Below are 24,353 nucleotides of genomic sequence, written 5' to 3' on the forward strand. Positions count from 1 at the left end.
CTTACACGGGATTCTGGAGTACATTGATTGGTAGCGTTCCGGACCCTGCTTCGGAAAGACATCGATCGCTAGTCGGCGAGGACTCCGAGCTGTATCTCTCAAAGAAGTACGTGTGAAAAATTTCTTACGGACCATAAAAATGCGGGATCTTTCAGTAAAGTCCCTTTTAAAGTCCCTTTTAAAGCCCCTTTTAAAGATTATAGTTATTTTCTGGAATCTCATTAACATAACTCATGAATAAGTTGATGACCATATGCGGATGCAAATCTTTATTTTTTAAATTCAATCCCATAGAATACAATTTTTACTCACCTTCTGTCCACTCTGTCCAGCTTCCGGGTTCACCGTTCGCAGTAGTTCCCACGGTAACCGCAAGAGTTATTACGGATATCGCACGGATATCGCACTGGCCACTACGTTCATATAATGTTGCAATGCTCAACCACAAGTGTACAAGTCACACTTGGAGACATTCAAACTTTCTTGAATTTTCTCCCGAGTCACCAAGTTACACGATTACCTGCCGTTAGCGCCACGGTGGTCCACGGTGGTCCACGGATGCCGTACTGTTATCGCACGAGGTTCCCACGATGTTAAACTCTGGTTAACTCTTGCCTCAAGTCGCCCCGTGAAAAAACCGCATTACTTCGCCGCAGCTATTTTTTTTTTTTTTTTTTTTTTTTGAAAATATTTTTTATTGGAGATAGGTACATAACCTATTTACATCATTACAGTCTTACATTTTTAAATTGATAATATTGTCAATTATTATTACATTTTTGTTTCTTCCTTTTTTTTTTTTAAACTAGATAGAACTAAAGAGATAGATGAAGTAAAGAAAGAAAAGAGAGAGAAGGTAAAAAAAAAAAAAAAAAAAAAAGATAGTTAAAGAAGAATGGAAAAATGTATTAAAAAAATAAAATCTTCATTCGAGATATATTCGTACATTTCAGAGTATAGCATTTCATCCATTCTATAGCCCGAGTGCTAGTCAGGTTCCTGTGCTGAACTGTTCTGACCCTTTAAGTAATCAATAAAAGGAGACCATGTTCCAACGAATAATTCCTGTTTGTCCAACAGGGAAAATCTGATTCTTTCCACGTTTAAGGTCTCCGTCATTTCTATAATTCACATTTTGATTGTGGGGGCCGTAGGGCCTTTCCAAAATTTTAGAATTAATTTTTTTCCTGTTATTAAACTATAATCAATAAAGTTTATTTGTGTTGTTCTAAATGTTTGATTTAATTCTAATATTCCGAGTATTATTAATTTTGGATCTGGGTCCAATTGTGTGTTGGTTACTTTAGATATTATACTGAAAATATTTACCCAAATTTTTTTTAATTTTTATAGTTTGCAAACATATGAGATAATGTAGCTTCTAAATGTTGACATTTATCACATATAGGTGAGATATGTTGAAAATGTATATGTAGTTTTGTTTTTGAATAATGTAACCTATTGTAACATTAAATTGTATTAGAGAATGTCTGGCGTTTAGTGAACACTGATGTATGTGTTGCAAACTTTCTTCCCAAGTATCTTTCGTTATTACTTGATTTAATTCTTTTTCCCATGTTTGTCTGTGTAAGTCCGTCGAAGGAATGTCACTGTCTAATAAGATATTATATATATAAGATATTAATTTTTCTGTATTAGGATGTTTGTTCCAACATTCATCAAGAATTTCTGAATTTCTAATTCGAAAATTTTGAGTTCGATTTTACATAATCTCTAAATTGAAGATATCTGAAATAATCATTTCCTCGAAGTCCATAAGTCTGTTGCAACTCCTGAAATGTCAGAAAAGTGCCTTCCTTGTAAAGTTGTCCCATATTTTTAATTCCATAATTCTTCCATTGTGTAAAACCCCCGTCCAACCATGAAGGCTTAAACAAAGGATTATTCACAATTGGGAGAAAAGGTGATAAATTATCTAATTTTAATGTCTTTTTTAATTATTTCCAAATTCGTATAGCACTAAATATTATAGGGTTTTCTCTATAAATTTTTTTGTTTAATTTAGACGTAGCAAATAATATCGAACCGATATCAAAAGGTAAACAATCTTCCTTTTCCATTTTTAACCAGTCTGGTTGATGATCTATTTCTTCCAACCAGAAATTCATATTTTTAATATTAACTGCCCAGAAATAAAACAAAAAGTTGGGTAAAACCAAGCCTCCATTTATTTTTGATTTACACAAGTGTCTTTTGTTTATCCTATGATTCTTATAATCCCAGATAAAATCATTAACAATAGAGTCCAATTTAAAAAAAAAGTTTTTTGCCAGATATATCGGAATTGTCTGAAAAAGGTATAATATTTGCGGTAAAAAAATCATTTTTATGGCATTAGTTTTGCCAACCATTGAGATAGGAAGTGTTTTCCAGTATTGAATATTCTTATGTAGTTTGTTCAGTAATGGGGGGAAATTTGCTTTAAATAATGATGTATATATCTTAGTTACATAAATACCTAGATATTTAAATTTTTCATTTACTATTTTAAATGGAAATTGTTGTATTATCTGTTTGTTATGTTCCCTTATTGGCATAATTTCACTTTTATTCCAATTTATTCTGTATCCTGAAAGTGAACCAAATTGGGTTATTAGCTTTAATAAGTTTGGAATACTAATTTCTGGTTTTGTAATGTAAATTAATATATCATCTGCGTATAGAGAAATGTTATTCACTGTGTCCTTTGTGTTATACCCATGTATTTCCGGATGCCCCCTAACTCTTTCTGCCAGTGGCTCAATAGCAAGCGCAAATAATAATGGAGATAACGGGCATCCTTGTCTACAACCTCTAGATAGGCTAAATTTAGATGACAACCTTTGGTTTGTAAATATTCTAGCCGTGGGATTTGTATATAACAGTTGTATCCATGTACAGAATTTCTCCCCTAGCTGCATATTTTCCATCACCGAAAATAAATAAGACCATTCGACCTGATCAAATGCTTTTTCAGCGTCAAGTGAGATTATTGCTAGATCTTCATTAATAATTCTCTTGGAATATATAATATTAAATAATCTTCTTAGATTATAATATGAGTACCGTTTCTGAATAAAGCCTGTTTGGTCAGGGTGTATTAATTTATTCATCACTGTACTTAATCTATGCGCTAGTATTTTAGTTAATATTTTCTGATCTGTATTTAAAAGTGCAATTGCTCTGTATGATCCCGGGTCTTCCGGATCTTTATCAGCTTTAGGAATAAGTGTTATTATAGATTCATTTAAAGAGTCTGGAAGTTTCTGTTGAGTATAGATATATACTCATACAGTCTTTGTAAACGTGGGCAAAGCAAATCATAAAATGTTTTATAAAATTCGGAGCCTAAACCATCTGGTCCTACTGCTTTACCATTTTTTAAAGAGCCAATAGACTCCTCAATATCCTTTATCGTAATCTCCCTTTCTAATAATTCTCTATCGTTTGAATCTAAACCTTTTAAATTACATTTTATTAAAAAATCTGCTATTCCTTCTGATTGTGCTACGGTTTTAGTTGAATAAAGGTTATGATAGTATTGGAGAAATCTATCATTTATGTCCTTGGGCATTTTTAATAATTCTCCTGTCTCTGTTCTAATTTTATGAATAGTTTTTTCCCCTTCCATTTTTCGTAACTGACGTGCTAATAATTTTTGTGGTTTGTCTCCAAATTCAAAATGTAATTGTTTGTTTTTTTGATAAAGTGTTATTACTTGTTCTGAATACATTTTATTTAATTTATATTTCAATGCAGCAATTTTATTATGTTTTGACGTAGATGGCATTCTCGCATTTTCTATATCTAGTTGCTTGATTTCACTTTCCAATGTTTGTTGCTTAATCCTGTTCTCTTTATTATAAAATACTTGAGCAGAAATTAATGTACCTCGAACATACGCTTTAAACGTTTCCCACATAAGAGAAGTAGGTGTGTCAGGGTTGTCATTTACCTCAAAAAATATTTGAATCTGTTTAATAATATATTCCTGGCATGATCTTTCGTTCAAAATTTGTGGGTTAAATCTCCAATATGCTTGTTTCTCGGACATTCTATTTAATTTAATCATGAATGTTACAGGTGCGTGATCTGAGATTATAATGTTATGGTATTTTGAATTATAAATAAATGGGATAAACGTAGAGTCAACTAAAATAATCTATTCTTGAGTATGTTTTGTGTACTGGTGAGTAAAATGAATATTCCCGTCCAGTTGGGTTTTCTATTCTCCAGACATCCTTAATATTAGTGGTATTAATAAATGAATTTAGAAATACACTTGATTGAGATTTTACTTTTTTTTGCCTTGATGATCTATCTAAGTATGAATCTAATGTACAATTGAAGTCTCCTCCAATTATTAATTTATATTGTGTAAATTCAGGAATTTTATTAAATGTTTTATTAAAAAACGTGGGGTTATCAAAATTAGGCCCATCAACATTAAGAAGAATCACTTTTTCTCCCTTTAACTCTCCAACTAATATAATATATCTACCATCAATATCCACTATTGTTGAAGAGTTCGTAAAAGGTATTCCTTTACGAATTAATATTGCAACTCCTCTGGACTTATGGGAAAAGGAGGAATGATATGATTCAGCGATCCACATAGCTTTAAGTCTATGTTGAGATTCCTTTTTAAGGTGTGTTTCTTGAAGAAATATTATATCTGTTTTGATTAAATTTAGATGTGCCAAAACTTTACCTCTCTTAATTGGTTTATTGATTCCCTTGACATTCCAACTACAAAATGTTATTCCCTGACCCCCTCTTGTCATGTTAACATCTTGCATATTGTTTCTAAGGTGGTCTATAACCGAGCAGAAGGTACAACACATAGAACCTGACCCTGCTCCCGAACCTCAAATAGATGAATGTAAAATCATACACGTCGCTCTTCCGAACACATCTCCTTGTATTAGTCTTATTTTTCCATTCAAACATTAAGTTATAAAAATATTTAAAATGAAAAAAGTGATAGAGTTTATTAGTATAGGGTGAAAAAAAAAGAACTACATCTACAATTAGTGTAGTTAGTGATAGCCACACTAACGTGGCTAGAATTCTAAAGACTTCCGTAGCCTTTGTAAGAAAAAAAAATTCCCAGCTCCGTGCCCGAAGAAAAAAAAAGATTATTTCTAACATTCAAATAACTTCTTTGGGAGTAACAAACTTATTTACATACCCATTCATACACACACACAATATACATATATATATATATATATATATATATATATATATATATATATATATATATATACCCATATGTATACATACATAAGCACGTAACCCTGCAGAAAAGTTCAAGAACAGAAAAAATTCACAGCGTTATTATTCTCTACATATCATATTAATTTTTTCGCTAAATCTATAAATTTAATTTTAAATTGAAAAATAAAGAGAAAAACCGCCAAACTTTATTATGACGTAGGCACATTTACCTCTTGCATATCTTCTATATAATATAAGTATGTAATTCATTTCTACGTTAATCGAAGACTATTGATTATTAATCATTGTTATCAATCATATACAGTATTAAATTTTTATGAGAAATGTTAATGTTAATAATTTTAGTGGTAATATGGAAATATAATAAGTATTAGTTGTTACATATATAGTTAGATACGAATATACAGATAATAATAATGATTAGTAAACAAAAAAACAAAAAAAATACAAAGATCACGGTTTTATCCAATGTCCTCTGTCCATTTCGGTTTCCGAATGTCTTTAAAGCTCTTAAAAGAACTTTAAAGGTCCTTTTAGATCTGGCGGTCCTGTTAGTCCTTGACTCCTAAGGAGTAATGTAAATTTTACTTCGGAGTCACGTGAGTGACTACGTGAAGAACCCGCTCAGTGCGCAGGCACGGCATTACGCCAGCAGTGCAACAGCGGCAGCGGGAGCTAGGCACTCCCGCAACAGATGAAACGGACCGTCAGGTGAGTATCCTGAGGTCGGGTTTCTTTTACAGGGGAGCCCCTTTTTCTGATTGTGTTTTACAGGCAGAGAAAAAGGCTCTGGAACAAAACTGTCCCCCGTTCGAGGAGGAACGTTTTCCGTCGGGGGGAAGGGGGGCAGCAACAGGCGGTAGGAGCGACCCGGTGTTCCTCTATTCCCCGACACCGTGCCGAGCCCAGCCCGCTCGCGGGCTGGATGTATACCCACCCGAAGAGGCATCCGGCAGGTGTTCCCGATTTGGGACGGGACGTCTCTCCACCCGCACGGGGGGAGAGAGAGCCGCCTGAGCCGCTGGAGCGGCTCTCGGTGCAGGTGCCTGCGAGACGCGCTGCTTGAGGGGCGCTCTCGCTACTACAAGGCACAAAAGCTCCAGAAGAAGGCGGTAGGAACATTTAACCGGGCGTACCGCTATCCCCACACCGCGCCGAAGCCAGTCCCGCTAGTGCCTGAACTGCGGGCTGGATGTTCAGCCATCCGAAGAGGCATCCGGCCGGTGGCTTCCGACTTGTCGGAGGGGACGTCTCTCCACCCGCAGGGAGAGAGACAGCCGCCTGAGCCGCTGGAGCGGCTCCTGGAGCAGGAGCTCCTGCGAGACACGCTACGTGAGGGGCAGTCTCGCTGGAGGGTTCAGGCATACCCTCCACAGTGCCTAGGCACTGCCCATCGCTTCCTCCTTAGTGTGGTTAGCTTTGGGGTGACCAGTGGCTGGGCTGGTCATGAAGAGGGGTCACTGGCTGAACAATATCGGGAGTATGCTTGAGGTACAGGATCAGGAAGAGCTGCTGGGTGTGGCCGCTATGTGGCTCCACCACTAGCGAGATGGCTTTTCAGTCTCAACTGATGGCCAGCTTACTACCTGTCTTTTCCAAAAAACCTCTCCAAGACATGTAACCATGAGGCGTTGGTTTTATCACGCCTCCCCTAAATTGCATTTACTCAAAGTGCCCGCCATTATTGGGGGATACATTGAGCAGCGCGTTTAACCTAAATATTTTTAAAATGCATTTGGTACCCTGACATCGGCTATCATGTCCACCTGCTCATTCCAGAAGGGCAGGATAGTATGGCAACACACCTGACCCTACTGTTCAACGGTATACCTCATAACTTCTGAAATGAACTCACAAACCTGCCCTCAATCTATGAAATTAACAGGACTATGAGAACGCCGACCTCATAAACACAGATCCTGCTACCTGGCACTTACCAAACCAGTCCTAAAAAACTGGACGAAGTGTTCAAACTATTCGGCACAAGAGGGCAGAGTCTGGAATGAGCACCACACTAAACCAGACAGCAGTACCTCTACGTGTCCACCAGGGGCGTCTTCCTCATGGTACTGGTGAAAGCTCGGGGCCTGCATGCCAAACCTGTAGCATTTTAGGCCACGGCCCAGAGCAGGCCCCAGGGGAAAATGTGCCACCCCCCAACAAACATCGTCCCTACAAGAACAAGGAACCAGAAACCGAAGAAAACAACAATGAAGACAGATAAGTATGGTTCCTACCATCACATAAAGGTTAAGGGTTGTGCTAACAAGGGGTGGATGAATCACGCCTGGTTAGGAAGCTATCACTCTTGGTAGTTATATACCAAAAAATAAATACAAGTGGAATAGAATTAATATCTTGCCACCAATTCAGCAAGCACCCCAAGTGGTCTACCCTCCCACGATGGTGAATGTCGCACCATCGTTGATAAACCACTTGAGTATTTCACCAGGTATACCCATTCATGGGATTTGTAACTACTACCATGGATCCAAGGATACTTTATGGTAGACATCGACCTTGAAGATGCACACTATTCAGTACCTTCTCATATAAGTTTCGGATATACCGCAATTACCTGGATGGAGTAACCATGATGAGCGTTGCGGCATTTAAGTCAAAGTTATCCAGAATCAACTAGCCCTGACACTTAGAAACATTCCGTCATGGCATGTCTATATATTAACGACAAACTATCCTTGGATACAGCTTTAGCTGCATCGCTTCTCGGCCTTTTGGCTAAGATCAAGTGTAGTATCTGTTCTTATCAGTTTAATAATCTGATACGTCCCTTATCTAGGGACCATATATTAAATTGAATTTTGGAACAGGGAGATGGAATAGGGGCTTGCTCCGTCCACTCCACGCATCGATCCAGTATTGCAGTGCCTCTGGGAACGGTGCACAAAATATATATCCAGATATTTACGTTGACCATCCACAACGTTGTTATCTGGTATTCATTAAGACTATCAGTCATGGTGCATTAACCACCAATCAACTACGTGGCAAAGTAATTGGGATATAGCAGCATTACCAGCTACTGAACTTTGTACCTTTCCTATGAGCTGAGATACTAGTGTTCAAAACTATCTCCATACCTGTAATATGGGGGCAAATTGATTAATCTGTAGTGTTATCATGGAATTTATCGGCAGGAAGGATTATGGTTGTACACTTCCACCTGTTTTGAATAACATCTTATGTGTCCTGATGTGTTACTGAGCTTGTAATACTTAATGCCAATATGAATTGACTTAAACATGTTATATATTAACTTACTTAATTCTAGTGAAGCATTTGCTCAGTAATCCACCAAATTTGCATGTTCGTTTATAAGATAACAACATCAGTGGTGGCATATACCAAACCACTTGGGCGGAGAACATCGATATTAGGGGACAATTTATTAACAATTGGAAACCGTATGTCGTCAAACATGTTTGACCATCAGTAACTCACCTATCAGGTGAGCTAAATACTGTAAACATACATTTAAACCAAAAATATTTGCTGAAATCACTAAGCAATATGCACACCAGATATCGATTCCTTATATCCAATTAAATCACCACGTACTAACATACGTCACATGAAACCAATCTCAAGGCAGCGGCAATGGAGACATTCCCGCATATTGAGGGGTGGGGGGAACCTAATCTCTATGTTTTCCTTTCCTTCTACCTCTTCAATAGGTACTACGGCTTCATCAGTCGGGTACTACGCAAATTACAGTGGACCAAGTCCACAAGCATGGTTCCCAGTGATCCTCGACATGGTCATTAAAAGAATTGCAGAATTGGGAAGACCATTGCTGTGCTTGGATCAGGAGCACTATCAACCTGATGACAGCATTCCGTCGCTAGGGAACATACGAGGAGCATCAAGAAATGGTACACTGTTTCCAAAACAGGAATTACACATTCAACTATAACAAAAACAAAAACAAAAAAAAAAAAAAAAAAACTGTACTGGAGCTCCTGGCAGGTCTTCACCACAATGAAGGACATGTTCTGTTAGCCTACTCAACTTGGGTACCGCTCACTGGTGATCAGATACAGGAGAGGTATATCAATCCATTCCCCAGAAATAGGTACACCCAAATTGGGATGTCAGTGAAATCCTGACATACCTTAGGGGATGATCACCAGCCAGGTCACTCACCCTGGAACAGCCTACCCTGAAGATGGACATGCTGGTGGCCTTACATCAACACAAAGAGCCAGCTCTCCCATCTACTGCGATGGGACAACATGGTTATAACACCAGATAGTGTCACATGCCAATTCAAGGGTTGGCCAAACAGAACAGACCAGGAACATCAGGTCCAGTCATGAAATTCCGGGCATACCCACCTGAACCACGTTTTATGTGTCATGACCCACTTAGAGATCGACACAATAAGGAATACCGAGGGAGAGGAAAAAGCCTTATGGGTCAGCCACAGGAAACCTCATGGTCGGGTGACAAGCTAAACTATCTCTAGTGGCTCAAGCAGGTACTGGGAGTTGCTGGAGTAAATACTAACGTGTATAAAATCTTATTCTACCAGAACAGCTTCCACGTCAGTAACTAAGAGGATGGACGAGCCTATGGACCACATCCTGGCTACTGCAGGGTGGTCTAGGGAGTATACGTTCCAAACTTTTATAACAAACCACTGACAGAACCTGTATCGTTTGCAGAAAAAGAATCTGCAAAAAATATATAATTTAAGCCCGGGGGAGCAATTGGTCTTGTTGTGGTTAATAACACCATTATTGTTTTTACAAACAGATTCATGGTTGATTACGATAACATACTTCCTCCCTCGAATGACTTCGGCAGCGAGTGAAGAATGAACTGTTACACGGTTTGAAATCACAGAGCTTTGAAGTCTTCACGTAGTCACTCACGTGACTCCGAAGTAAAATAGTAAGATTAAACGAGAACTTACCAGTTTGAAGTTTGATCTGTATTTTATGAGGAGTTACGATGAGGGATTACGTGCCCTCCGCTCCCACCCTCATTATATGGATCAAACTAATAAATTGATGTCTCCTTATCTTTACTATGTTTACTTCAAATAACTGTGTCTATCTGTGATTCCACACCGCTGCTTGGAAGTATGCCGCGCCTGCGCACTGAGCGGGTTCTTCACGTAATCCCTCATCGTAACTCCTCATAAAATACAGATCAAACTTCAAACTGGTAAATTCTCGTTTAATCTTACTATTCTTCAGTCTATGGTCATGTTACCGACTTCTTTGGCATATTCCAGTGCTTTTCGTGGTCTGTAAAAAAGTGCTCCTTGGACTTGTAGGAGACTCTTAGTCTTGCGGGATAAAGCAAGCCGTATCTCAAATCAGGTACATTCTTCAGTACTCTTTTTGTCTCAGTGAACAGCGCTCTTTTCTTGAAGACTTCTGCCGGATAATCTCGGTAAATACTGAATCTCACACCTTCAAAAAGGAGCTGTCCGCCTCGAACAATTTTCCTCATTATATCGTCAAATTCATGATCCAGTTGCACCTTTACGATAATTTGTCTTGGATGGGCATCATCTTGTGTACGACGTCGCTGCGCTCTATGAGCTCGACCGAGTGAAGGTTTGTGATCCAATTTTAAGGCTTTTTGTAATAGGTCTGCCACAAAATCCCGAGTGCCCATTTCCCTCTCACTTCCTTCTTTCACCCCTACAATTCTTAAATTCTTACGACTTTGACGCCCCTCCAAATCGGTACATTTATCACTTAATTTGATCACCATATCGGAGAGGCGTTGGTTTTCAGTAAGGAGTCGACTTACAGTTTCCGCAACTTCTATACTCAATGCTCTGATTAATAAAGGCCAGCACACCAAAAGCTTTCTTTACCACCTCTACACGAGATTCCACTTTCAGGGAACAATGCACAGTTATTCCTAGATCCCACTGTTCAACTGCATTCCTCAATTCGCTACCATTTACCATGTACGTCCTTCCTATTTTGATTTGTCCTGCCAAGATGTAGCACCTCACACTTATCAGCATTAAACTCCATCTGCCAGCTTTCCTCCCACTCTTCCAAATGTCATAAATCTCGCTGTAGATTTTGAACAATCTACTTCATTATGGAGGGTTATGGTCTGAGCGCAGGTATATGGGACTTGGGGAGATGATGTGTTCGGCACGGACTAGAAGGGTCGAGATGGCCTGTTTCCGTGCTGTAATTGTTATATGGTTATATGGTTATATGGTTATTATCTTCAACACCACCTATCTTAGTATCAGCTGCATACTTACTAATCCAATTTGCCACACCATCATCCAGATCATTGATGTATATGACAAACAACAGTGGACCCAACACAGATCCCTGGGGCACCCACTGGTCACTGGCCTCCAACTGTGGGCCGAGGAGCCGTATTCCACTGTTTCGTGACCCAAGTCACAGAACTACATGAAATGTTCACATATTGTGTAAAAGAATTATATAAATCACCCCTGAAACTCGTCATGAACAAGACTTGCACATTTTTATTAAATTAGAGAAAACTCAGAAACATTTAGGGTATTTTTAGTCCAATCAAAGCACGTTTAACATTGAGTTTTCTGCCAGTTGGCCAATCACGCGCTGTGTTTCAGGCTAGCACACATCATAGCTGAGAGAGCTTCACTGATGCCTGTTTTACTGGAGATTCCGATGAAGGTTCTTTGTAGTGGAAACTTGCAGCAGGGTAATTGAATTTAGTGAGAAAAGCATTAAGAAGTCTGAAAAATGTGCAGCTAAGTGGATAGAAGTGGAAGAAAGTCTTGAAAGCAAAGTCCCAGCTGAGATGCTGCTGTCAAACTTTGTGAATCAACGAACTGAAAGGTAAGATCTAAAGTCTGAATTTATGAAAATTAATCTGTATGGACTTTAATTAATTTAATTGCACCCTTTTATAATGTGAAAAAATGAGATTTGGAGGCTGTACATTCACTCATTCACTCATTAACTCACTCATTCACTCACTCATTCACTCATTCATTCACTCATTCATTCCTTCATTCATTCATTCACTCATTCACTCACTCATTCACCCATTCATTCACTCATTCATTCACTCATTCATTCACTCATTCATTCACTCACTCACTCATTCATTCATTCACTCATTCATTCAGTCATTCATTCACTCATTCATTCACCCACTCATTCATTCATTCACTCATTCACTTATTCATTAATTCATGAAGTTGAGGGCCTAAACTATGTGTATCAATAACACAAGGTAAATTAAACATTTTCACTAATGCCAGCTTGTTGTAGTCTAATACGTCTTAATCATCTAATCTCGGAGCTGCCTGCGATAACTTACCGGGAAAAGGTGCTCTGATCGCGGGGCCTATGTATTTAACATAGTGAAGCCGCGGTCGCAATTAAAAAGCCGCCGATTCGGGAACGCGGAGCCGCGGAACTTCTCCGCGGGCGGGGGAGGGTGGGGAGGTGTACATAGTGCCATCCGTAGCGGCCGTTTACAGGAAAACGGAGGAATATATCTATCTGTAATATATAACCATATAACAATTACAGCACGAACACTTATCTTCCCCTAGTCCCATCTACAGTACCTGCACTCAGACCATAACCCTCCATTCCTTTCCCATCCATATACCTATCCAATTTATTTTTAAATTATAAAATCGAACCTGCCTCCACCACTTCCACTGGAAGCTCATTCCACACAGCTACCACTCTCTGAGTAAAGTCAAGTCAAGTCAAGTCAAGTCAAGTTTAATCGTCACATACACATACGAGATGTGCAGTGAAATGAAAAGTGGCAATGCTCGCGGACTTTGTGCAAAAAGACAAACAAACAAATAACCAAACAAACTATAAACACAATCATGAACACACACATATTCTTTTACATATTAAATATTGGAAGGAAAAAGGTTCAGTAAAGTTCGTCCCTGGTGAGATTTACAGTCCGAATGGCCTCTGGGGAGAAACTCCTTCTCAACCTCTCCGTTCTCACAGCATGGCAACGGAGGCGTTTGCCTGACCGTAGCAGCTGGAACAGTCCGTTGCTGGGGTGGAAGGGGTCTCCCATGATTTTATTGGCTCTGGATTTGCACCTCCTGATGTATAGTTCCTGCAGGGGGGCGAGTGAAGTTCCCATAGTGCGTTCGGCCGAACGCACTACACTCTGCAGAGCCTTCTTGTCCTGGGCAGAGCAATTCCCAAACCAGATGGTAATATTTCCCGACAATATGCTTTCTACAGCCGCTGAATAGAAGCACTGGAGAACCCTCGGAGACACTCTGAATTTACTCAATTGCCTGAGGTGGTAAAGGCGCTGCCTTGCCTTACTCACGAGTGCTGCGGCGTGTGATGTCCATGTTATATCCTCAGAGATGTGGACTCCCAGATATTTAAAACAGCTCACCCTATCCACAGTATCCCCATTTATCCTCAATGGTGTGTACGTCCTCAGATGATGCCCTAAAGTCCGCGATCAGCTCCTTCGTTTTTTTGATGTTCAAGAGGAGGCTGTTATCCTGGCACCAGAGTGCTAGATCAGCCACCTCCTCTCGGTAGGCCTTCTCATCGTTGTCTGAGATCAGGCCCACCACCACAGTGCCATCAGCAAACTTAATTATTGAGTTGGAGCTGAACTTAGCCACACAGTCATGTGTGTACAGGGAGTACAATAGGGGGCTGAGGACGCAACCCTGGGGCGATCCTGTGCTCAGGGTGAGGGACTTCGATGTATTCCCTCCCATCTTGACTACCTGGGGCCTGGCGGTGAGAAAGTCCAGGACCCAGGCACACAGGGAGGTGTTGAGCCCCAATTCCAGTAGCTTCCGGGCCAGTCTGGTGGGGACTATCGTGTTGAAGGCTGAACTGAAGTCTATGAACAGCATCCTCACGTAGCCCCCCTTCTGGCTGTCAAGATGAGAGAGAGCAGTGTGCAAAACCTGGGAGACCGCATCGTCCGTGTATCTGTTCGGACGGTATGCGAACTTTAACGGGTCCATGTTGCAAGGGAGGAAGGCGCAGATGTGTTTCTTCACCAGCCTCTCAAAGCATTTCATGACTACCGAGGTAAGGGCCACCGGACGGTAGTCATTCAGACAGGCTGGGGAGGCATTTTTTGGTGCCGGTACAATGATGGATTTTTTGAAGCAGGCAGGGACCACGGACTTGTCAGGGAGAGGTTGAATATTGCAGTGAGCACCGGAGCTAGCTGCGTAGCACAGGACTTGAGTACTCGCCCCGAAATGCCATCTGGGCCTGCAGCTTTCCTCGTGTTCACCCGTGTCAGAGCCCTCCTCACGTCGTGCTCGAACAGCGAGAATGTGTGCACAATCCTCCCTGCAGCTTCGATAGCCGGCCCGCTGGAGGTATTGTCGATAATCGGCAGACCTGGGGTGGTGTTGCCCATCTCGAAACGAGCATAAAAGGAGTTCAGGTCATCAGATAGGGAGGTGCCGGCACTTGCGGATGAGGGTGGGGTGCTCCGGTAGTGGTTACAGTCCGTAGCCCCTGCCACAGGCGCCTGGTGTCCTGCTGCTCCATCTGTGACTCCATCTTGTCCCTGTACCTCCTTTTTGCGTCCTTCATCGCCCTTCGCAGTCGGTAGGACTCTGCCTTGTAGACGTCCATGTTTCCTGATGCCAGGCCCGAGTTGTAGGCAGCGGTGCGAGCATTCAGGGCCACACGAACAGACCTGTCTACCCAGAGCTTTTGGTTCGGAAAGGTGCTTACCCTTACCGTGGGGACGATGTTGTCGGTTACTGTTGCGATGAAGTCCGTGACTGCTTGCGCGAACTCACTGACGTCACTGGAACTTGCTTGGAACATATTTCAGTCGACATCGCCCAGTGCATCTTGCAGCATGGCCTCTGACTGGTCAGACCATCGCTTTACGTCCCTCGTCTCTACCGCTTCCCGAACTATCCTCTGTTTATACTCCAGCAGCAGAAAAATGGCAGCGTGGTCAGATTTTCCTAGGGGAGGGAGTGAAACGGCCTTGTAGCCTTTCCTGAACGGCATGTAGCAGTGGTCCAAAGTTATCTCCCCCCTGGTGGCACACGTGATGTGTTGGTACAAGTTCGACATGACCTTCTTGAGATTTGATTTATTAAAATCTCCAGCCACCTCCATAGCCGCATCCGGTTACTTGTTTTGATGTCGACATAGCACATCGTGTAGGGCTGAAAGTGCCACGTCGGTGTCCGCCTGCGGTGGAATGTAGACGGCTGTGATGATCACTGAGCCGAACTCCCGGGGGAGGTAGAATGGGCGGCATGAGATCGTCAGGTGCATTAGGTCCGGCGAGCAGGAACGGGAAAGCATCTTGATATTTCCAGGGTTGCACCAGTTGTTATTGGTCATGAAGCAGACTCCTCCACCCTTGGATTTCCCAGATGCTTCTGTTCTGTCAGCACGGTGGACAGTGAAGGACTCGATTGGGCAGATTACCTGATCCGGAATCAGTGAGGTCAGCCATGTTTCAGTCAGGCAGAGGATGTTGCAGTCCCTTATGTCCCGCTGGAATCTGATCCTCGCCCTGAGGTCATCCAGCTTGTTTTCCAGGGACTGGGCATTCCCCAGAAGAATGCTGGGCAGAGGGGAACGAAAGGCTTGCGCTCTCAGCCTATTCCGAATCCCCCCCCCCCCCCCCCCCCCCCCCCCGCTTCCCTCGATGTTTTCTCCGGGTTTTCCTTGTAGCCGAGCTCCCATTGTTGCTGCAGCAGCTTCTGTTGATCTCTGCTGGCCACGCTGGATCAGTAGGTACAGAGTTTTAAAAGTCTCCGTTTGCCCTAGAGTTTAGATTTAAGAGGGTTTCCCTGCCATATTTTGTTAGTACTAGGGAGTTAGAACTTAGAAATAAGTTAAAAAGGACCATGAAAGTTAAAAACACACACAATTTTTGCGGAGCTGCCACAACGGCGACTGGACAGGGCCGCGCCACCCCCCCCTCATGTTACCCCTAAACTTCTGTCCCTTAATTCTGAAGTCATGACCTCTTGTTTGAAACTTCCCTACTCTCAATGGGAAAAGCTTATCCACGTCAACTCTGTCTATCCCTCTCATCAGCTTAAATACCTCTATCAAGTCCCTCCTTAACCTTCAGCGCACCAATGAATAAAGACCTAACGTATTCAACCTTTCTCTGTAACTTAGTTGCTGAAACCAAGGCAACATTCTAGTAAATCTCCTCTGTACTCTCTCTATTTTGTTGACATCCTTCTCCTCTTTCCCCCATCCTCTCTCCCCCGGCCTCTTCTCCCCCCTTCCTCTCTCCGCCCTCCTCTCTCCCCGCCTCCTCTGCCCCCTCCTTCTCTCCCCCCTCCTCTTTCCCCCCCTCCTCTCTCTCCCCCCTCTCCTCTCTCCCCCTCTCTTCTCTCCCCCTCTCCTCTCCCCCTCCTCTCCTCTCCTCCCCTCCTTCCCTCTCCCCCTCCCCTCTCCTCTCCCCCGCTCCTCTCTCCCCTCTCCTCTCCCCCTCCATCTCCTCTCGCCCCCAGTCCCCTCTTCCCCCTCCCCCTCCCCCTCTGCTCTCGCCCTCCACCCCTCTCCTCTCATCCCCGTCTCCTCTCCCCCCTCTCCTCTCCCCCCTCTCGTCTACCCCCTCTCCTCCTCTCCCCCTCTCCTCCTCTCCCCTCTCCTCTATCCCCCTCTCCTCCTCTCCCCCCCCTCACTCCCCCCCTCTCCTCTCCCCCCCTCTCCTCTCACCCCCTCTCCTTCTCCCCCCCTCTCCTCTCCCCCCCTCTCCTCGCCCCCTCTTCCTCTCCCCCCTCTCCTTCCCTCCACCTCTCCTCTCCACCCCCTCTCCTCTCCCCCCCTCTCCTCTCCCCCCTCACCACACCCCCCATCTCCTCCCCCCACTTTCTCTCTCCCCTCTTTTTCTCCCCCTCCTCCCCTCCATCCCCTTCCCCACCGTCCCTCCCCTAAACCCCCCTCCCCTCCTCACACCCCTACCCCGTTCCCCTTCACAACCCTCCCTCCCCCTCCTAGCTCCCCACCTCTCCCCGCCCCTCATCTCACCCCCTCTCAGCACCCCTCTCTCCCCCCTCTCCCCCCTCTCTCTATCTCCCCTCCTCCCCTCCACCCCCTCCCGCACCTCCCCTCCCTCCCATAAATCCCCTCCCCTCCACACATCCCTACCCTCGTCCCTCCACTCTCCCCCCTCTTTGCTCCCCACCTCTCCCCCTCACCCCCCTCTCAGCAGCCCCTCTCTTTCCCCCTCACTCTCACCCTCTCTCTCTCTCCTCCCCTCCTCCCCCACCTTTCCCTCCTCACCCACCCTCCCTCTTCTCCTCCTCAACACCCCCTGTCCATCTTGCCCCTCTCTCGGTGTCTCTGTCTCTCTCTCTGCCCCTTCTCTCTCTGCCCTCACTCTCTGCCCCCGCCTCCCCCTCTCTAGATGTGACTGCAAGTTGGGGGCTATGCGTCAGTAGATAGGGTGGTTATGGGGTAAACGGAGCAAATGAATAATATTCATATAATATCAAGGGGGGTAATTAGCGTGAGTGCGGGGGGATGTAGTTAGTGTGTGACGCTGCACGCCACATCCTCTCCCCCCCACAACCGCACATTGGGGGAACAGACCCAACGGGTCTGCACTTGGTCTAGTATTTCTTATAGTGCAGTGACCAGAACTGCACACAATGTTCCAAGTGTTATTTATATCATGTTTTTTTAAATAATATAATATATTATTATATTATTATACCTATATTACTATCTGGAATATATATAGGTATAATGATATCTAGTTTAAATGGACTGCAACACGGAAATAGGCTGCCCATCGTGTAATATGGGCATTGGCCACTAGATGGCGCATACTTTCCCAGATCTCATTTTCTAATTAGTTTAATTAATTGATGTGCAACTTTCGGCAATGACGAGTTATGCCTTCCTTCTCAATTATATTTCATCTAAATCTGTGGAAAATGGCATGTAGTTTGATGACTTGGGTCAAGAAAACTAATTTCTAGACACATTTCTGATGCTCGGCCTACAGCCTAAACCTGACAAACTTATCCACCATTACTCTCTGGTATCTCCCATTCAGCCACTCTTGAATCCATCTTGCTACTCCACTATTAATACCCAACAATTGAAACTTCTTAACCAACCTTCCATGTGGAACCTTGTCAAAGGCCTTACTGAAGTCCATATAGACAACATCCACCGCTTTACCCTCAACAATTTCCCTCGTAACCTCTTCAAAAAATTCAAGAAGATTAGTCAAACATGACCTCCCAGGCACAACTCCATGTTGACTGTTCCTAATCAGACCCTGTTTATCCAGATGATTATATATATTATCTCTAAGTATCCTTTCCATTAATTTGCCCACCACTGACGTCAAACTAACAGGTCTATAATTGCTAGGTTTACTCTTAGAACCCTTTTTACCAATGGAACAACATGCGCAGCTTCCCTCAATGTCCTAGGGAATATCCTGTCAGGACCTGGCGACTCATCCACTTTTATATTTTACAAAAGTGTCAGTACTTCCTCTTCTTTGATCCTCATAGTTTCCATAGCTACTCTACTTGTTTCTCTTACCTCACATAATTCAATATCCTTCTCCTTGGTGAATACCGAAGAAAAGAAATTGTTCAATATCTCCCCCATCTCTTTAGGCGCTGCAGATAGCTGCCCACTCTGACTCTCTAATGGACCAATTTTATCCCTCGTTATTCTTTTGCTATTAATATAGCTGTAGAAACCCTTTGGATTTACTTTCACCTTACTTGCCAAAGCAACCTCATATCTTCTTTTAGCTTTTCTAATTTCTTTCTTAAAATTCTTTTTACTTTCTTTATACTCCTCAAGCACCTCATTTACTCCATGCTGCCTATAAATATTGTAGATCTCTCTTTTTCCGAGCCGTGTCCAATTTCCCTTGAAAACCATGGCACTTTCCGATTATTACTCTTTCCTTTCAACTGAACAGGGACATAAAGATTCTACACTCTTAAAATTTCTCCTTTAAATGTCCTACATTTCTCTACTACATTCTTCCCATAAAACAAAATTACCCAATTCACTCCTTTTAAATCCTTTCGCATCTCCTCAAAGTTAGCCTTTTTCCAATCAAAAATCTCAACCCTTTGTCCGGTTCTGACCTTCTCCATAATTATATTGAAACTAATGGTATTGTGATCATTGGACGCGAAGTGCTCCCCAACACATACCTCCGTCAACTAACCTGCCTCCTTTCCTAACAGGAGGTCCAGCACTGCCCCTTCTCTAGTAGGTACCTCTATGTATTGCTGCAAGAAACTATCCTGCACACATTTTACAAACTCCAATCCATCCAGCCCTTTTTCTGAAGAAGGGGTTCGGCCTGAAACGTTGCCTATTTCCTTCGCTCCATAGATGCTGCTACACCCGCTGAGTTTCTCCAGCATTTTTGTGTTCCAGCCCTTTTACAGAATGTGTTTCCCAGTCTATGTGACCCGTTAATCCCTACTCTCTGTTTCATGTCTGCCAACCAATTTTGTATCCATGTCAGCACTCTACCCCCAATAGCTTATGCCCTAAATTACCTGCATGCTTACGTTCAGTCACTGTGGTACCCGTTGTACTTCCGCTTTTCCCAATTTAACACCATTTAGATAATAATCTGCCTTCCTGTTTCTGTTACCAAAGTGGATAACCTCACATTTATCCACATTAAACTGCATCTACCATGCATCTGCCCACTCCCCCAACCTGTCCAAGTCACCCTGCATTATCATAGCATCCTCCTCACAGTTCACACTGCCACCCAGCTTTGTGTCATCTGCAAATTTGCTAATGTTGCTTTTAAATCTCTTCATTGATGTATATGGTAAATAGCTGCGGTCCCAGCACCGAGCCTTGCGGTACCCCACTAGTCACTGCCTGCCATTCTGAAAGGGACCCGTTAATCCCTACTCTGTGTTTCCTGTCTGCCAACCAATTTTCTATCCGTGTCAGCACTCTACCCCAAATACCCTATGCACTAAATTTGCCCACTAATCTCTCATGTGGAACCTTATCAAATGCTTTCTGAAAGCTCAGGTGCACTACATCCACTGGCTCTCCCTTGTCCATTTTCCTAGTTACATCCTCAAAAAATTCCAGAAGATTAGTCAAGCATGATTTCCCCTTCTTAAATCCATGCTGACTCGGACCGATCCTGTTACTGCTATCCAAATATACGGCTATTTCATCTTTTATAATTGACTCCAGCATCTTCCCCAGCAGCAATGTCACGCTAACTGGTGTATAATTCCCCGTTTTCTCTCTCCCGCCTTTCTTAAAAAGTGCGACAACATTAACTACCCTCCAATCCACAGCAACTGATCCTGAATCTATGGAACATTGGAAAATGATCACCAATGTATCCACAATTTCTAGAGCCACTTCCTTAAGTACTCTGGGATGCAGACCATCAGGCCCTGGGGATTTATCAGCCTTCAGTCCCATCAGTCTACCCAACACCATTTCCTGCCTAATGTGGATTTCCATCAGTTCCTCCGTCACCCCAGATCCTCTGGCCACTAGTACATCAGGAAGATTGTTTGTGTCCTCCTTAGTGAAGATGGATCCAAAGTACCTGTTCAACTCATCTGCCATTTCCTTGTTCCCCATAATAAATTTACCCTTTTCAGTCTTCAAGAGTCCAACTTTGGTCTTAACTAATGTTTTCCTCTTCACATACGTAAAGAAGGAACAGCAGATGCCGGTTTACAAAGAGAGACACAATCTCCTGGAGTAACTTGCACGTCTGGAGAGCATGGACAGGCAACATTCTAGGTCAGGACCCTTCTTCAGACAGCTTGGTGTGGGAGGGTGGAGAAAGTTGGAAAGGAGAGGTGGGAGTGGTCGCCGTAGATTCCCTTCTCTCCACAGATGCGGCCTGACCCACTGAGTTCCTCCACCGCTTTAGAGGGAATGGACAGACGACGTTTTGAGTCAGGACCCTTCTTCAGACTGAGTGGAGAGGGTGGGGAGGAGGAAGCTGGAAAAGACAGATGGGGGCTGGACAAAGCCTGGCAAGTTACAGGTGGACACAAAATGCTGGAGTAACTCAGCGGGACAGGCAGCATCTCTAGAGAGAAGGAATGGGTGACGTTTCAGGTTGAGACCCTTTTTCAGAAGTGATAGATGTCAGATGTGGGAGGTCATGGAGTCTGATAGCCCTCCAGACGTCCACATCTGCGCCAGGTGCGTCGAGATGGGGGTCCTAAGGGACCGGATTAGGAACCTGGAGCAGCAGCTCGATGACCTCTGTCTGGTCAGGGAGAGTGAGGAGGTCATAGCGAGGAGTTACAGAGAGGTGGTTACTCCAAGACCACGGGAGACAGACATGTGGGTCACGGTTAGGAGGGGCAACGGGCAGAGGCAGGGACTAGAGAGTACCCAGTGGCTGTACACCTTGGCAATAAGTACTCCTGTTTGAGTACTGTTGGGGGGGACAGCCTACCTGGGGGTAGCGACAGTGGCCGGGCCTCCGGTACAGATACCGGCCCTGTTGCTCAGAAGGGTAAGGAAAAGAAGAGGAGGGCAGTAGTAATAGGGGACTCTATAGTTATGGGGTCAGATAGGCGATTCTGTGGACGCAGTCAGGAGACCCGGAAGGTAGTTTGCCTCCCTGGTGCCAGGGTCTGGGATGTGTCTGAACGTGTCCACGATATCCTGAAATGGGAGGGAGAGGAGCCCGAGGTCATGGTACATATAGGTACCAATGACATAGGTTCAAAAAGAGAAGAGGTCCTGAAAGGAGAATTTAGGGAGTTAGGAGGATAGTTAAGGAAAAGGACCGCAAAGGTAACAATTTTAGGATTACTGCCTGTGTCACGCGACAGTGAGAGTAGGAATGGAGCGAGGTGGAGGATAAATGCATGGCTGAGGGACTGGTGCAGTGGGCAGGGATTCAAGTTTCTGGATCATTGGGACCTCTTTTGGGGAAGGTGTGATCTGTACAAAAAGGACGGGGTGCACTTGAACCCGAGGGGGACCAATATCCTGGCGGGTAGATTTGCAAAGACTACTGGGGAGACTTTAAACTGGAACGGTTGGGGGGAGGGACTCATCTAGAGAACGCTAGTAGACAGTGTGTGAGGCAGAGAAGGGAAGCACTCAGACCCAACATGTAGGGGGGAAAGAAGAAAAATATAATAAACTGAGATAAAGAGATGGTGGGTTTCTTAAATGTGTGAGCAGAGAGACAGAGGGATGTAAGATGAGGGAAGAAGCAATAGGTAGCAAGGTAAAAGTAAAAGTGGCAGGCAGACACATCCAGGGCAAAAATCAAAAAGGGCCACTTTTCAACATAATTGTATAAGGGGTAAGAGTTTTGTGAAAACAAGCCTGAAGGCTTTGTGTCTCAATGCAAGGAGCATTCGTAATAAGGTGGATGAGTTGAATGTGCTGATGATAATGATTAATGACCATGATATAGTTGGGATCACGGAGACATGGCTCCAGGGTGACCAAGGCCGGGAGCTGAACATCCAGGGATATTCAATATTCAGGAGGGATAGACAGAAAGGAAAATGATGTGGGGTAGCGTTGCTGGTTGGAGAGGAGATTAATGCAATAGAAAGGAAGGACATTAGCTTGGAGGATGTGGGATCGATATGGGTAGAGCTGCGAAACACTAAGGGTAAGAAAACGCTAGTGGGATTTGTGTACAGACCACCAACAGTAGTGTTCAAGAAGAAACTGCAGATGCTGGAAGATCGAAGGTACACAAAATTGCTGGAGAAACTCAGCGGGTGCAGCAGTATCTATGGAGCGAAGGAAATAGGCGACGTTTCGGGCCGAAACCCTTCTTCAGACTGATGGGGGGTGGGGGGGAAGAAGGAAGGAACCTGTTTATCTTCCTGCTTCCCCCCATCCCCCATCAGTCTGAAGAAGGATTTCGGCCCGAAACGTCGCCTATTTCCTTCGCTCCATAGATGCTGCTGCACCCGCTGAGTTTCTCCAGCAATGTTGTGTATCTAACAGTAGTAGTTGAGTTGGGAATGGCATCAAATAGGAAATTAGAAATGCGTGCAACAAAGGTAATGTTATAATGTGTGACTTCAATCTACAAATAGATTGCGTGAATCAAATTGGCAGGATACTGTGGAAGATGATTTCTTGGAATGTAGCGGGATAGTTTTCTAAACCAACATGTAGATGAAACAATGAGAGAGCAGGCTATTCTAGACGGGGCATTGAGTAATGAGGATAGGTCAGTTAGCAGTCTTGCTGTGCGTGGCCCCTTGGGCAAGAGGGACCATAATGTGGTTGAGTTCTTCATTGGGATGGAGAGTGACATAATTAATTCTGAAACAAGGGTTCTGAACTTAAAGAAAGGTAACTTTGAGGGTATGAGGCGTGAGTTGGCCTAGATAGACTGGCAATTGATTCTTAAAGGGTTGACGGTGGATATGCAATGGAAGGCATTTAAAGACTGCATGGATGAACTACAACAATTGTTCATCCCAGTTTGGCACAAGAATAAATCAGGGTTAGTGCATTCGTGGATAAGATAGATAGATAGATATAATTTAATTGCCACACAACCAAGGTCGGTGGAATTTGGATTGCCAGCAGCGGTACAATAATAAAGAGCACAACCACAATAAAACATTTTTACACACACATCCACCACAGCATTCGTCGCTGTGGTGGAAGGCACAGAGCTTGGCCAGTCCTCCTCCATTTTCCCCCGTGGTCGGGAACTCCACCCTCCACAGCCGTTGCTGCGGGCGTCCAGATGGTAAGGGACAAAGTCAAAGTCAAGGTGAGTCCAGGATCGGCTCTTCCCAACCAGAGACCGCGGCTTCAGGCTGGTGTAGGCCGCAGGCCGGCGGTCAATGTTTTAAAGTACCTGCCGTGCCGCAGCCGGAAGCACCGCAGTCTGCAGGGCCGGCGGTCGAAGCTCCCCTCCAGGGGAGGTGGTAAGTCCATGCCGCACCCGCGGTAGAAGACGGCCGTGGGACGGCGGTGGAAGCTTCTTCTTCACCCCGGGTCCCCCACGAGGGATCCCGGGCTGTAGACGCCGCACCAGCTGGAGTTCTGCAGACTGCGGCTTCAGGCTGCCGGCTGCCGCGGGCCAGCATAACGGAGCGCTCCCCTCCTGCGAGTCCCAGCGAGGTCTCACCCGCTCCGTGCCGAGAGTCCACG

At 44.0% G+C, this 24,353-nt stretch overlaps 1 protein-coding gene and 1 non-coding gene across 2 annotated transcripts in view; one reads left to right on the forward strand and one right to left on the reverse strand.

Moving 5' to 3' along the window:
* LOC116969468 (zinc finger protein 79-like) overlaps window positions 1-24,353 on the reverse strand; it is a 172,597-nt gene that overhangs the window by 141,855 nt on the left and 6,389 nt on the right. The gene's annotated exons all lie outside the window — the stretch shown is intronic.
* On the forward strand, window positions 7,961-8,152 carry LOC116969471. The gene has a single exon (XR_004410770.1). It is a non-coding gene; the product is annotated as a U2 spliceosomal RNA (small nuclear RNA).

The sequence above is a fragment of the Amblyraja radiata genome, unplaced genomic scaffold (genome assembly GCF_010909765.2).
Source record: "Amblyraja radiata isolate CabotCenter1 unplaced genomic scaffold, sAmbRad1.1.pri S53, whole genome shotgun sequence".
NCBI classification, from domain to species: domain Eukaryota; kingdom Metazoa; phylum Chordata; class Chondrichthyes; order Rajiformes; family Rajidae; genus Amblyraja; species Amblyraja radiata.